Source organism: Salmo salar, chromosome 09 (genome assembly GCF_965601325.2).
Source record: "Salmo salar chromosome 09, fSalSal1, whole genome shotgun sequence".
NCBI lineage: Eukaryota > Metazoa > Chordata > Actinopteri > Salmoniformes > Salmonidae > Salmo > Salmo salar.
Window position 1 is genome coordinate 26,817,893 of NC_138299.1, and position 17,091 is coordinate 26,834,983.

The window sequence follows — 17,091 nt, forward strand, 5'->3', positions numbered from 1 at the left end:
GGCCCATCACTCAGCTTTTACCAAAACAGAGGCGGGGTGTCCATTTTGTGATTGTTTCATCTGTGGATTTGCCCTTTAAACAGCTGCATATTATCAAGATGTCAAAGTGTCACTAACAAAAAGGTAAACAATAGGCCTATAGCAAATGCAGCATATGGCATTCATTTTTCAATGTAAATAGGACTTTGAGGTCATGCTCAAAGCATGGCATTCCATGAGCACAGCATTTATTTTTCAACTCAATGAGCCCAATCAGTCCTCCATGACAACAAAATCATAAACGACAGAGTATGACTGGCTAATAAGTCCTTAGTTTTGGGGTTATGCTCAGGTAAAACAATTTGACTAATCTATATTTATATATTTCCAAGTCCTATTCTTGAAGATCAAGGGGCATAACATTTATTGGAATGAGTGGAATTCTGACAGACTTTGGTTTTTAATGTAAAGATAATTTAATCATATTATTATATGTAGTAGAAAGCGATGGGTTAGAAGACACCTACATAACCAACCCATAAAGTAAAATGTAACATCCATATATGGCCAGCTATGTAAACTTTTACTTTGATTTATCCTGTACTAGATGTTGTTTAATTGGTAACATACATTTTTGTCTTCTTCTAATGCCTCTCAAGGGGAAAGAAATTACGGAGTTTGGGTAATCCAAAGTTACATTACTGATTACAATTTTGGACAGGTAACCTGTAACTAACAGATTACATTTAGAAAGTAACCTACCCAACTCTGCCCTTTTCAACCTATTGTGCCAACCTGAATCATAACAGTTCTGGCTCAGATCTGATCTTTTCATATTGTCCTTTCTCTTATGCTTTCATAAACTATTACTGCATCTGACTGTCACTGTAAATGTGTGCCTTAAGCTAAAGAAAAAACACCAATTACCAAAGATCCAGATTTCCACCAGCAAGCCAGAAAACAAGCCTTGTTTCACTGTGCCTGAAAAATAACTGTTTGCTTTACAGTGAGTGCGTCTGTTTCATTTACTGTAATATGATCAAATTACTATGCCTTGTTGCTTGCCAAATATATCTGGTATTCACAAGATGTAGATTTGCATGGTAAATAGGATTCATAAAAATATAATAAGCATTAACTGTGGTAGCCATCTCGTTCGCCATGTACAGTATTTGTAGTCATGTTATAAAGTAATCTAGCGCCTAATTAGTTCCTCCTGATTAAGTTTTGGAAGATGGTAAATTAAGTCACCTAGTGATTATTCAAAAAGTTGGCTAGGGTCTGTTATGAGTTCTATCACGTTGGTCGTCTTTTGCAATGACTCAGTCATCTCTCTCTCTCTCCACAGAATTGTGTTTAATGCGAATGATCCAAGAATAAAAATGTTAAGAGGTGTGAAAGAAAAGGGATTGAGATGTGACAAGCACAGTTGTTATACGGCACCAGCTGCCATGACCATCATCTGTCATCTATTATGTAATTATTATGACAGTGTTATGTGGGCTTTATGACCCCCAAATAAAGTGTTTTGATACATTAAAATAAAGCGTTTTTTTCTGTTTTTCTATTCGTCTTTTTTTCTAAACCACTACCAGCCCCAAGTTAAGTATAATTTACAAGTAAAGTGAACTATCCCTTTAAGGGTGTGCTGGGCACTATAAACCTTTAGATTGGGGAAAAGTCACACAACACTGCAGTGGATACATATTAGCATACCAGCATCTGATTAATCCCCAAAGCAGCTGACAATCCAAGTGACAAGGAATGCTAACACATTTCACAAGAATAGGGAAAAGTAACACACTTGCAACACTCCCTCTTCAAATTCTCACTGTCTCAACAGTGGCTTCCAGCTCACTCTGCTCATTACTGCAATGCAATGCTCATAAATGTGTTCTGCCAAAACTCCCTCTCAAAGCCTTCTCCCTGTACTTGCTTGTCAAATACTCACTTTCCACAGATTTACTCTACCCCACTGTCCCCAAAACTCGTTCTCTCTCCCAACAGTAACTCTGAATTCAGTCAACACTCCAAATATTTCATTTTCTCATCATTTTTTTCCTCTCATCTCTCTCCAGTATTCCATGGACCCAAATTTTACCTCAGATTAATCAGCTTGGAGAATAATGAGAAACATTGAATATTTATTCTGTTTGCAGAGAGTTTGGGGGGAAAACCTCTCTCGGGCAGCACCTATATAACAGTAAACGGTGGTGATGTGCAACAGGGACCTTGCCTCTGGGCAAAAAGTGGTCAAATTTGTTTCCGTGTTATTACAACTTACTTTATCAACCTAATCGCATTGCATCAACGTAGCTAGTTCAGTGAATTTACGTGGAGTTTGTCTAATTTTTATATCAACAACAAGTCAACAATAGGATTTCAAGGGTTGGTTTATAATGTATTCATCGTTACATACAGGTGGTTTAAAGAAACGTTATTTCCTGATATGGCCCTTGGATCAAATAAACAGCAAGTAAAATGAAATAGGTCACAGGGATTATAGGGCATGAAAAGTCTCTGGAACAGACTAGTGTCGTCATTCTTTAAAAAAAAACACAGAAGCTGCAGATTTGCCTGTCATCCACCCACACAGCCCATGGCAAGGACTGTACTCTTGGACTTCATGTCATGCCAGGCCAGTGAGTTCGCTCAAAAAATGCTGTTGAGTAAAACTCGCAAGCTATGAAGGTCAAAATCTTGATTTGAAATGTAGGTTATTGCCTGTAGAGCTGTCATGAATGACATAATGCCTGTCATACTGTTGCCAAACAAGCACTTGGTATGTGTGCAACCACCACAGCACAGCAGGTAAATTCTGTTGGCACTGCAGTTAGCTTCCTGCCTCGGGAACTTAATGTTGCCGGTTGGGTAACCAACAACTTACATAATTTGCTTCAATGTGAAGTTGAATAACAACCTACACAACACTGCCTGTATAGCTAACTCTGTCTTTCCTTGCCAAGCCATGCATGTTACTTAGGCGTGACAGGGAACAAATATGGCTGGGAGGAGTTCGCCAAAGCCCAAACAGATTTGGACCACCATGCTATAAAGGAATGGGTTCAAGTTGAAATTTTATGAGAAAATTCTAGAACTTGGGAAATCATGACTTCTGGAAGCACCCTCCAGAACATACAGTGCCTTCAGAAAGTATTTACACCCCTTGAGATGTTTTGTCACTGGCCTACACACAATATCCCATAATATCAAAGTTGAATTATGTTTTTTGAAATGTTTACAAATTAATTAAAAATGGAAAGCTGAAATGTCTTCAGTCATTAAGTATTCAACCCCTTTGATAGGGCAAGCCTAAATAAGTAAAGGAGTAAAAATTTGCTTAACAGGTCACATAAGTTGCATGGACATTTTTTAATGACTACCTCATCTCTGTACCACTCACATACAGATAATTGTAAGTCCCTCAGTCAAGCGTTGAATTTCAAACACAGATTACAACCACAAAGACCAGGGAGGTTTTCCAATGCCTCGCAAAGAAGGGCACCTATTGATGTATATATAAACATTTAAAAAAGCATACATTGAATATCCCTTTGAGCATGGTGAAGTTATTAATTACACTTTGGATGGTGTAATCAATACACCCAGTCACTACAAAGATACAGGCCTCCTTCCCAACTCAGTTGCCAGAGAAGAAGGAAACCGCTCAGGGATTTCACCATGAAGCCAATGGTGGCTTTAAAACCGTTAGAGTTTAATGGCTGTGATAGGAGAAAAATGAGGATGGATCAGCAACATTGTACTTAGTCCACAATACTAACCTAAATGACAGAGTGAAAAGAAGGAAGCCTGTACATAATACAAATATTCCAAAACATGCATCCTATTTGCAACAAGGCACTAAAGTAATTCTGCAAAAATGTGGCAAAGTAATACACTTTTTGTGCTGAATACAAAGTGTTATGTTTGGGTTAAATCCAAACACAACACATTACTAAGTACAACTCTCCATATTTTCAAGCAAGGTGCTGGCTGCATCATGTTATGGTCATGTTTGTAATCATTAAGGACTGGGGAGACTTTCAGGATAAAAAAATATCGTAATGGAAAATCCTAGAGGAAAACCTGGTTCAGTCTGCTTTCCAACAGGCACTGGGAGATGAATTCACCTTTCAGCAGGACAATAACCTACAACACAAGGCCAAATCTACACTGGAGTTGCTTTCCAAGAACACAGTGAATGTTCCTGAGTGGCCGAGTTACAGTTTTGACTTAAATCTGCTTGAACATCTATGGCAAGACCTGAAAATGGTTGTAGTAGCAATGATCAACAACCAATTTGACAGAGCTTGAAGAATTTTAAAAATAATAAAATGGGAAAATGTTGCACAATCCAGGTGTGGAAAGCTCTTACAGACTTACCCAGAAAGACTCACGGCTGTAATCACTGCCAATGGTGATTCTAACATGTATTGACTTAGGGTTGAATAATTATCTAATAAAGATACAGTACCAGCCAAAAGTTTGGACACACCTACTCATTCAGGGTTTTTTATTTATTTTTACTATTTTCTACATTGTAGAATAATAGTGAAGACATCAAAACAAAAACTTACACCTATGGAATCATGTAGTAACCAAAAAAGTGTTAAACAAATCAAAATATATTTTAGGTTCTTTGAAGTAGCCACCCTTTGCCTTGATAACAGCTTTGCACACTCTTGGCATTCTCTCAACCAGCCTTACCTGGAATGCTTTTCCTTCAGTAGTGGTTTCTTTGCAGCAATTCGACCATGAAGGCCTGATTCACGCAGTCTCCTCTGAACAGCTTATGTTGAGATGTGTGTTACTTGAACTCTGTGAAGCATTTATTTAGGCTGCAATTTCTGAGGCTGGTAACTCTAATGAACTTATCCCCTGCAGCAAAGGTAGCTCTGGGTCTTCCTTTCCTGTGGCGGTCCTCATATACTCGGAAGCGGTGGTTGGTGTGCAGGCCTTTGAAGTCCGACCAGGAGGCCGCTCCGTTTAGCTCTTCTGCGGCGACGTTGTTTTGGGTCTGCTTCTGGGATTAGATCCATTGTCCTGGGTGGTGGTCTGAACAAAGGATCCGCTTTGGGAAAGTCGTATTCCTGGTCATAATGTTGGTAAGTTGACGTCGCTCTTATATCCAATAGCTCTTCCCAACTGTATGTATGTAATAACACGTAAGATTTTCTGAGCTAACAATGTAAGAAATAATACAGAAAAAAAACAAGGATACTGCATAGTTTCCTAAGGACGAAGCGAGGCGACCATCTCTGTAAGCGCCATCTTGATGTCTTCACTATTATTCTACAATGTAGAAAATAGTAAAAATAAAATAAAAACCCTTGAATAAGTAACTTTTGACTGGTACTGTGTGTGTATATATATATATATATATATATATATATATATATATATATATATATATATATATATATATAAAATACAGTTGAAGTCGGAAGTTTACATACACCTTAGCCTAATACATTTAAACTCAGTTTTTCACAATTCCTGACATTTAATCCTAGTAAAAATGCCCTGTCTTAGGTCAGTTAGGATCACCACTTTATTTTAAGAATGTGAAATGTCAAAATAATAGTTACGAGAATGATTTATTTCAGTGGGTCAGAAGTTTACATACACTCAATTAGTATTTGGTATCATTGCCTTTAAATTGTTTAACTTGGGTCAAATGTTTCGGGTAGCCTTCTACAAGCTTCCCACAATAAGTTGGGTGAATTTTGGCCCATTCCTCATGACAGAGCTGGTGTAACCGAGTCAGGTTTGTAGGCCTCCTTGCCCGCACACGCTTTTTCAGTTCTGCCCACATATTTTCTATAGGGTTGAGGTCAGAGCTTTGTGATGGCCACTCCAATACCTTGATTTTGTTGTCCTTAAGCCATTTTGCCACAACTTTGGAAGTATGCTTGGGGTCATTGTCCATTTGGAAAATCCATTTGCGACCAAGCTTTAACTTCCTGACTGACGTCTTGAGATGTTGCTTCAATATATCCACATCATTTTCCACCCTCATGATGCCATCTATTTTGTGAAGTGCACCAGTCTCTCCTGCAGCAAAGCACCCCCACAACATGATGCTGCCACCCCCGTGCTTCACGGTTGGGATGGTGTTCTTCGGCTTGCAAGCCTCCCCCTTTTTCCTCCAAACATAACGATGGTTCTGGCCAAACAGTTCTATTTTTATTTCATCAGACCAGAGGAGATTTCTCCAAAAAGTACGATCTTTGTCCCTATGTGCAGTTGCAAACCTTAGTCTGGCTTTTTATTTACCCGTTTCCTCCAGCATCTTCACAAGGTCCTTTGCTGTTGCTCTGGGATTGATTTGCACTTTTCGCACCAAAGCACGTTCATCTCTAGGAAACAGAACGCGTCTCCTTCCTGACCGGTATGATGGCTGGGTGGTCCCATGGTGTTTATATTGCGTACTATTGTTTGTACAGATGAACGTGGTACCTTCAGGCGTTTGGAAATTGCTCCTAAGGATGAACCAGACTTGTGGAAGTCTACAATTTGTTTTCTGAGGTCTTGGCTGATTTCTTTTGATTTTCCCATGATGTCAAGCAAAGAGGCACTGAGTTTGAAGGTAGGCTTTAAAATACATCCACAGGTACTCCTCCAATTGTCTCAAATGATGTCAATTAGCCTCAAATGATGTCAATTAGCCTATCAGAAGCTTCTAAAGCCATGAAACCATTTTCTGGAATTTCAGTGAATTGTAAAGTGAAATAATCTGTCTGTAAACAATTGTTGGAAAAATTACTTGTGTCATTCACAAAGTAGATGTCCTAACCGACTTGCCAAAACTATAGTTTGTTAACAAGGAATTTGTGGAGTGGTTGAAAAATGAGTTTCAATGACTCCAACCTAAGTGTATGTAAACTTCAACTGTGTAAATATATATATATTTTTTTTTACAAATGCTAGAATTTTTCTTCTACTTTGACATTAAAGTATTTTGTGTACATTGTTGTTCAAAAATGTACATATAAATACATTTTAATCCCACTTTGTAAAGTCAAGGGGTATGAATACTTTCTCAAGGCACACTGTATGTCACTTCATGAGCTCTTATACCATAACAATGACAAGTTGTTCTATAGAGGAGCATGAAGAAAAGTAAAACACATATCCTGTCTCACATCTCCAAGATATTGCTAGGTGATTTCAGTGTTGACAGTATTAAAATAGAACAACTCATGTACAAAAACACTAATACAAACAAGCTACAACGTGAAATCCCATTTATCCCATTCAGACCTTAGAGAGCTAAAACTACATCTCCCATAATGTAATGCTAGTATACGTCGCAGCTCAGCTAACCATCTGCATCACATAAAGACATGCTGAAAGTTACATGTTTCAATAGTCTCACTCCCTTATTACAATACCTAGAGCATTAAGCTTAGGATGCTTTATTTATTTAACGTTATGGACTTCTACACAGGAGTAATCTGCGACACATACCTTTCTCTCTCAGTGTTCTCAGACTGAGGAGACGGGAGCTACAGGTAGTACCAGGGTGTTAGTAGGTTATGTAAGCACCCAGATTAAATAAAATAAATGTAATTAAATAAAAACTGAAGATGTTAATATCATCCAGCTACTGTAGCTGCCTCCTTAACAGTAACAGGCAGTACCTGTAGCGCAACAAATGAAAATAGAAAACCAAAATTAAAGTACCTGGCGATCAGAGCGATCTGACTCCTTCTGTCATTCCTATTCGCGGGCTTGAGCCACTGACCCTTAACCTGGATGTTCTGTTTTGCGTTGTGTACTATTCTAATAATTTGAAGTTTTATGGAAGTGAAACTGAAATTGAACAAAAAAAAGACGAAATCTGTTTCTCTATTCCTCTCTTGCTTCTTCATTTTAGAAGAAATTAATTTATTCAAGACTATTACTGTCCTTCTTGCTCTTTGAGTCAACCACTCACCACATTTTATACACTGCAGTGCTAGGTAGCTGTAGCTCATGCTTTCAGTATGAGATTAATTCTCTGATCCTTTGATTTGGTGGACAACATGTCAGTTCATGCTGCAAGAGCTCTGATAGGTTGGAGGATGTCCTCCGGAAGTTGTCATAATTACTGTGTAAGTCTATGGAGGGGGTGAGAACGATGAGCCTTCTAGGTTTTGTATTGAAGTCAATGTACCCAGAAGAAGATGGAAGCTAGCGGTCTTCCAGCTACACCATGGTGCTACCCTACAGAGTGCTGTTGAGGCTACTGTAGACCTTCATTGCAAAACAGTGTGTTTTAATAAATTATTTTGGTGACGTGATTTTATTAAGCATAGTTTTATCTAAAAATAATAACTTTTTAAATGTTTCACCATTTACATTTTTCATGAAATTCACTGAGGAGGATGGTCCTCCTCTGAGCAGGGGCGAAAATCTGATATCAACTTTGGGGGGGACAATTACATGAAATTTTCTCAAGAGCAATTCCTGAGGGGGACACCAAAAGTAGTGCTGTAACACATAGCCTACATTGTAATATGGTAAATGTATATTGAGGAACCAAAGAAATAAGGTGTTTGCCGTACTCCTAACTACCGGTACCCAAAACTACAGCAATACCATTGCCTTTAACAAATCTTAGTTCAGTCACCAGTTTAAGTTGAGAGTGGGGGTATCCATGGCATTTTCCAATTATGTTCCTATTTTACAAGTAAAAAAAATGGAGAACCTTTCATAATGTTGCCAAACAAAGACTCAACAAACTTACCTGAGACTCCCTGTCTCTGCCAGTCTGTCCCTGCATATCTGTCCCCAACTCTGCTGTCTGTGTGCCATCTGTTGCCTGCTCTGCCTAATGACATCATTGTGAAACATTTCCATTAGAATTTCATTTCTTTCTTCTGAACATTTTATCAACTAGTCTTTGAGATATTAGGCTACTAGGGTTCTTACTATGCGTTTTGGTGTACTGAAAAATACTCTGATGTCCGTCTTTTATTTTTCTGCCATTTTTCTACCTGGCTGGCTACACACACACACAGTGTGTAGGTTATTTACAGTAGGAGATGGGCTTCTATCATCTTATCTTTTATCATTCTATTTGGGCTTCGATCTAAAAGGTAGCTAGCAAATGTGAAACGGATTAAAATGACAAGAGTTGACAGCTGTATGAGTTCACCATTTACACAACATATGCTGCAACCTTTTGTAATTTTAATAGTTTGTTTCATATTGGCTGGCTTCCAACAATAGCTGAATTTGCAAAGCTAGCGAGCACCAATTCAGTTTCAGTGGTGTTTGCTATAATCTTTGCTACCCGGGTTAAATAAAATAAATAAATAAAAGTTCCCTTGCGACAATTTAGCTTTTGCAACGAGACCATTAAATATATTTAAGACAATGGTAGAAGAGAGTGTAGTTCTGTTCAGTTTGGACTTCAGTTTATCGCTAACCTTATCACAGGGATTTGAAGCACTAACTTACATCATCTGCATGCTGATCTCGGAATAAATTGACGATAGCACAGATTCCATCTTTGACGAGGCCACATAAATGGAAAAGGTACTAGCTAGCTTAATAGTTCATATTTGCGCGCTAGCTCTGCATATTCAGCTAGTGGGTGTGCGCGATTGACTGGATTAACCTCACGTCAGTTACGTTCATTGAGTGCCTTTCAGACAGTGGCTACAACCCCTCTGTTACCTTGCCAGTGGATCAAACCATTGTGAGGAAAAGGGTGGGGGGGTCGCAATCTTTTGAAACTTAAAAACGCGCTATTAAGTGTCTATAATCAGCACAATTGCTTTCATTGCGTATTATTAATATTATTTAAATTACATAGTTATGTTTCAGTGATATATTGGGGGGGACAAATCATATTTTTCCCAGGATGGGGGGGTCGTGTCCCCCCCGCCCCCCCCGCGATTTCCGCCCCTGCCTCTGAGGAGCCTCCACTGGAATACACGTGTTGGTACATCTGACTTTTAATACAAACGGATGCAAACACCATCTGCCAAGTCCCTGACGAATGATCCATGTGGTGGGAAATATTAACATATTGAGCATAGGGAACATCTAGCAGTGGGGTTACAGCAACACCATCCTAGATGGGTTATTAAAAATGAAATAAGAGTAGGCCTACCGAGTGGTGCAGCAGTCTAAGGCACTGCATCGCAGTGCTAAAGGCATTACTACAGACCCGGGTTTATTCCCGGGTTGTGCCACAACCGGTTGTTGGCAGGGAGTCCCATAGGACAGCGTAAAATTGTCCCGGCGAGTCGTCCGGGTTAGGGAAGGGTTTGGCCGAGGGTGGGGGGCTTTACTGGGCTCATCGCGCTCTAGCAACTCCTTGTGTCGGCCAGGTGCCTGCAGGCTGACCCCGGTCGGCAGTTGAATGGTGTTTCCTCCGACACATTGGTGCGGCTGGCTTCCAGGTTAAGCTGGCAGGCGTTAAGGAGCATGGTTAGGCGGGTCATGTTTCGGAGGACGCATGACTCCACCTTCGCCACTCCCGAGGCCATTGTGGAGTTGCAGCGATAAGACAAGATTGAAAATTGGGGAGAAAATATAAACTTGAAATAAGAAATCTTAGTCTGTGAGCGGATTGCTCTGGTCCGCTCATGGCATAAGATTTAGCTCACTGGAAAGAATCTTCCATATTCAGTTGTGTGTGTAGTGTGTGTGTGTGTGTGTGTGTATGTGTGTTTCGGGGGTGGGTATTCTGTACCAATTCAGGTTTCGTGACAGTCCAACTGATGTCAGTGGCACTATGGGTAGCGTACCTGCCGGCCTTGCCCTTGTAAATCATCTGCACAAAAGTGTTTCTGAGTCAAACTATTTACCGCAGACAGGAGAACCTTGAGCTTGTTGAAAAGAACGCCTACGGAAGACTACATCTGCAATTCTAATTATCCCAGACTAAAGACACTACAGAGAAGCCTAGTCTCCCTGTCAGAACCACAAACCCAGTTGCCAATAACAACCAAACACCCCAGCTTCCCGCAGAGGAAGATGAGTGGCACAACTACTCCAGAGAACTGTGCCACGTAGCATGCCATCCATATTCACTGTACGAGAGAGGGAAATGCTTAAGTGTGTTGACAATCATCATTATTCTCATCGATCTGCCACTCCCTTGAATACAGCTCATATCCTTTCTCTGATGTGGCTGTCGACCTTTCTCAAAAGAAATCCTTTGCGAACTGCATCTCTTGAATAAATGGCTGCAAAGAGAGGAGCATGAAAACAATGAGAGAACAATATGGACCCCCCCCATCCCCCCTCACAAGAGATAGTTCTTTGCTCCTCTCTGCTCCTCTCCGTCTCAGGGGAACAAACACACCCGACAGGTTGCTGTGGTAACGCCTCACATACACTCTCACATCCCTGCGCGGGCACTGCCTCTTTACTGGAAACTGGGCTCCTCTCCCCCTCCATTAGCAGCTCCAGCAGACACACAGAATAGACAGACAGCAGGTCCAGGCTGGAGACCTCTTCAGTAGCATAGTGCATTTATAATTCAGATGGACTCCTCATGTTGAAGGTCAGGGGAGATATGTATAAAGTTATTGGTTTCGCGAGCACTCATCCGCAGGGCTACGTCCACGATATCTTACCTTATCCACAAGCTTACAAAAGTGCGCTCATCCACTTGGAAGAAATACATACCCTCAGCTCACCTTGTCAGTACAGCTCAATAGATAAACGACAAGTCCCTGATCTATAAGTCTCATACATTCAGTTCACCTCTTCCGCAGTTCTCATCCATGACGTGTTTCATCATGTTTCTCAACAATACAGTACCCATCTACATAAGTCATCCCAGTTCCATTCATCCCATCCAGTTCATCTCATCCAGAGACCACAGTCATGTCGTCAACCTTATGCATACTTTATCCATTCATTTAATTTTCAATTGTATCCCCCACTATCACACACGCATATACATACACACACATACACTACCACGGATACATATCCACAAAACTCACCTCATCCACAGAGCTATCCGCTCGGTCAACCTCATCCACACTCCTCATCCACTGATAATCTCACACAGCCTCCACCTCATCGACTAATTTCAATTCACCCAGTTTCCTCTCGCCCCTATATCGCTCATCCACATACCCTATCCACAACAGAATAAGACTACGCCTTTTCAGGGGGTTTTCAAACAAGAGAATGATGAAATCTACTACTCTCTACTACTGCCTATACAGTATGCGCAAGAGAAGACAGACTTTTAAGGATCATGCCAGTGAAATTTTCCCTGTGTTAGAAATGTCAGTTACAGATTTGAAACAAGTGCAGTTGGTAAGAATTCTCCCCTCTGGAAAAAAAATACAATTCCTTAATAATATAGCATATTCTCAGTGACAGCTATAGTTTGTGTCTCAATTCTTACCTTAAAGTGCTGCTCCTCATTTCAAAATCCATATTTCAGATTAGCTCACAGCCAAGCTGACACTTACACGCACACACAATCTAACGCACACACACAGCCTCGGAGTGCCCGCTCAATCCTCTGTGTGTCCCCTCCAATCTGCCCTTCATGGAAACAATATCCTTTTATCTCCCTCTCTCTTTGATTACTGCGCATTTCATCCCCACATTCGCACTCCTCCTGCCTCCCACTGTTCTAATGAAGCATCTCGAAAGCCCTGTATGACACTGGACCAGGCGGGCGAATCTGGGGAGATGAACTGAGATGAGGCTGAGAGAGGCTCTTCACTAGTGTGAGCTCCTTTGTTGAGAAGTGGCAGCGGTTCAGTTATCCCCCTCGCTCTACTGATCCTCCCCCCCTCTTCACTCTACTCCTGCACATCACCTGTGAGCAGCCTTACCTCTGTGCTCTGAATGGGTGAAGAAAAACCTACAGTAGGGCTTTTACTCCTCCCCTCCCTCTTACATAGCCTCACTCTCTCTTAGCTTCTCTCTGACATCTGCTCAAACAGGTTTTTTACTCCTCTCCCTGGCTATCCCTTTCACCCCTTCCCATCTTGCTCTCTTCCATTCAATTTCTACTTTCTCTGACATCCTCCTCTAACTATATCTCTGGGGACAGTTGACTGGTATGTTCACAGTACAAAGAGGAGTCATGATTGCTGTGGAAATAGAGGGAGTAGGTAAGAGAGGGGTGGAAAGGCCGTGCTATTGATTCAGTTTGCTTCATTAGCATGTACAGTTGAAGTCGGAAGTTTAAATACACTTTAGCCAAAAACATTTAAACTCAGTTTTTCACAATTCCTGACATTTAATCCTAGTAAAAATTCCCTGTCTTAGGTCAGTTGGGATCACCACTTTATTTTAAGAATGTGAAATGTCAGAATAATAGATGTGAGAATGACTTGTTTAAGCTTTTATTTCTTTTTTCTTTATTTCTGTAACCGAGTCAGGTTTGTAGGCCTCCTTGCTCGCACACGCTTTTCAGTTCTGCCCACAAATGTTCTATAGGACTGAGGTCAGGGCTTTGTGATGGCCACTCCAATACCTTGATTTTGTTGTCCTTAAGCCATTTTGCCACAACTTTGAAAGTATGCTTGGGGTCATTGTCCATTTGGAAGATCCATTTGCGACCAAGCTTTAACTTCCTGACTGATGTCTTGAGATGTTGCTTCAACACAGCCACATCATTTTCGAGCCTCATGATGCCATCTATTTTGTGAAGTGCAACAGTACCTCCTGCAGCAAAGCACCCCCACAACATGATGCTGCCATCCCCGTGCTTCACGGTTGGGATGGTGTTCTTCGGCTTGCAAGCCTCCCCCTTTTTCCTCCAAACATAATGATGGTCATTATGGCCAAACAGTTCTATTTTGTTTCATCAGACCAGAGGATATTTCTCAAAAAGTACGATCTTTGTCCCCATGTGCAGTTGCAAACCGTAGTCTGGCTTTTTTAATACGGTTTTGGAGCAGTGGTTTCTTCCTTGCTGAGCGGCCTTTCAGGTTATGTCGATATAAGACTTGTTTAACTGTGGATATAGATACATTTGTACCCGTTTCCTCCAGCATCTTCACAAGGTCCTTTGCTGTTGTTCTGGGATTGATTTTCGCACCAAAGTACATTCATCTTTAGGAGACAGAACGCGTCTCCTTCCTGACCGGTATGACGGCTGCGTGGTACCATGGTGTTTATACTTGCGTACAATTGTTTGTACAGATGATCGTGGTACCTTCAGCCATTTGGAAATTGCTCCCAAGGATGAACCAGACTTGTGGAGGTCTACAATTATTTTTCTGAAGTCTTGGCTGATTTCTTTTGATTTTCCCATGATGTTAAGCAAAGAGGCACTGAGTTTGAAGGTAGGCCTTGAAATACATCCACAGGTACACCTCCAATTGACTCAAATGATGTCAATTAACCTATCAGAAGCTTCTAAAGCCATGACATCATTTTCTGGAATTTTCCAAGCTGTTTAAAGGCACAGTCAACTTAGTGTGTGTAAACTTCTGACCCACTGGAATTGTGATAGTGAATTATAAGTAAAATAATCTGTCTGTAAACAATTGTTGGAAAAATTACTTGTGTCATGCACAAAGTACATTGCCAAAAACTACACTGCTCAAAAAAATAAAGGGAACACTTAAACAACACAATGTAACTCCAAGTCAATCACACTTCTGTGAAATCAAACTGTCCACTTAGGAAGCAACACTGATTGACAATACATTTCACATGCTGTTGTGCAAAATGGAATAGACAACAGGTGGAAATTATAGGCAATTAGCAAGACACCCCCAATAAAGGAGTGGTTCTGCAGGTGGTGACCACATACCACTTCTCAGTTCCTATGCTTCCTGGCTGATGTTTTGGTCACTTTTGAATGCTGGCGGTGCTTTCACTCTAGTGGTAGCATGAGACGGAGTCTACAACCCACACAAGTGGCTCAGGTAGTGCAGCTCATCCAGGATGGCACATCAATGCGAGCTGTGGCAAGAAGGTTTGCTGTGTCTGTCAGCGTAGTGTCCAGAGCATGGAGGTGCTACCAGGAGACAGGCCAGTACATCAGGAGACGTGGAGGAGGCCGTAGGAGGGCAACAACCCAGCAGCAGGACCGCTACCTCCGCCTTTGTGCAAGGAGGAGCAGGAGGAGCACTGCCAGAGCCCTGCAAAATGACCTCCAGCGGGCCACAAATGTGCATGTGTCTGCTCAAACGGTCAGAAACAGACTCCATGAGGGTGGTATGAGGGCCTGACGTCCACAGGTGGGGGTTGTGCTTACAGCCCAACACTGTGCAGGACGTTTAGCATTTGCCAGAGAACACCAAGATTGGCAATTTCGCCACTGGCGCCCTGTGTTCTTCACAGATGAAAGCAGGTTAACACTGAGCACATGTGACAGACGTGACAGAGTCTGGAGACGCCGTGGAGAACGTTCTGCTGCTTGCAACATCCTCCAGCATGACCGGTTTGGCGGTGGGTCAGTCATGGTGTGGGGTGGCATTTCTTTGGGGGGCCGCACAGCCCTCCATGTGCTCGCCAGAGGTAGCCTGACTGCCATTAGGTACTGAGATGAGATCCTCAGACCCCTTGTGAGACCATATGCTGGTGCGGTTGGCCCTGGGTTCCTCCTAATGCAAGACAATGCTAGACCTCATGTGGCTGGAGTGAGTCAGCAGTTCCTGCAAGTGGAAGGCATTGATGCTATGGACTGGCCCGCCCGTTCCCCAGACCTGAATCCAATTGAGCACATCTGGGACATCATGTCTCGCTCCATCCACCAACGCCACGTTGCACCACAGACTGTCCAGGAGTTGGCGGATGCTTTAGTCCAGGTCTGGGAGGAGATCCCTCAGGAGACCATCCGCCACCTATTCAGGATCATGCCCAGGCGTTGTAGGGAGATCATACAGGCACGTGGAGGCCACACACACTACTGAGCCTCATTTTGACTTGTTTTAAGGACATTACATCAAAGTTGGATCAGCCTATAGTGTGGTTTTCCACTCTAATTTTGAGTGTGACTCCAAATCCAGACCTCCATGGGTTGATAAATTGGATTTCCATTGATTATTTGTGTGTGATTTTGTTGTCAGCACATTCAACTATGTAAAGAAAAAAGTATTTAATAAGATTATTTCATTCATTCAGATCTAGGATGTGTTATTTTAGTGTTCCCTTTATTTTTTTGAGCAGTGTATAATTTGTTAACAAGACATTTGTGGAGTGGTTGAAAAACGAGTTTTAATGACTCCAACCTAAGTGTATGTAAACTTCTGACTTCAACTGTACCTGTGGCTTGAGCTTCTCTGTGGGTTAGCTACCCTACTGTAACTAGCTCTCTGCTTCTCCCTGAGGTGACAGACTGCCTTCGCTGCCTCCCTCCGAGCCAGCTGATACGGAGGGTTGAAAAGGGAGACCAAAATAGATGCAACATCCCACTGCCCTAGACTTAAGGGAATGGCAGAACTATGACATGACATCCATGCTGCCTTGTGAAGGAAGCATCATTTTAATTACACCATAATGTGCAGTGGGAAACATCTAAGCTATTCTATAATTCAGGAAAATGCATCGCATGCATGCTTTTCTATAAGTAGTGTATAACCTAAATTCTGTTGAGTAATTACATTTAAATACTTGATTTTTAAAAAAGTAAACATTTTTATCCCTACTGATTTGCAATTTTATACATAGCATACAATACCAATGCCGGTCTTCAATTAGCAGTTCAACAACAATGTACACTTCCATAAAATAACATTCATGCCACAACATAATAAGCAGTATAATTATATCCAGCTTTAATCAAGTCAGAGCACAAATCATCCATACAATTACATTACTGAACACTGCCCTGGTGTTGCCAGCCCCATGTTCAAACCAACTGAGCTATGACAGTTCTGGTATTACCCACAGTGTACTAGTGTTGCAGTCTAGTAATTATTCTAATAAACCTAAATGGTGAGCTCTAATCCCGATGGTCCCCATTAAGATGTAATTGCTCTGCAGATGTTAGGTATTTTCCCCCACACTTCTCTTCTTTTGGGTCAGCACCCTCTACCCAGAGCCATACACCTGCCTCTACCTATTGGACATAGTATATTTCCATTGTCACCTGTCTGCCCACTGTGCTGCCAGTTGGCATGAAAGATTAAATGGAAACTGTTAATTAATCAGTCTGTTATTTAGTAGTCTGGCGAATCG

The 17,091-nt window shown here is 41.5% G+C and overlaps 1 protein-coding gene across 1 annotated transcript in view; it reads right to left on the reverse strand.

Moving 5' to 3' along the window:
* LOC106610939 (leucine-rich repeat and immunoglobulin-like domain-containing nogo receptor-interacting protein 2) overlaps positions 1 to 12,847 on the reverse strand; it is a 32,908-nt gene extending 20,061 nt beyond the window's left edge. The window contains exon 1 of the mRNA XM_014210626.3: positions 12,347 to 12,847. The gene's annotated coding sequence lies outside the window, so the exon portion shown is untranslated. The remainder of the gene's footprint in view (positions 1 to 12,346) is intronic.
* Between the last annotated feature and the right edge of the window lie 4,244 nt (positions 12,848 to 17,091).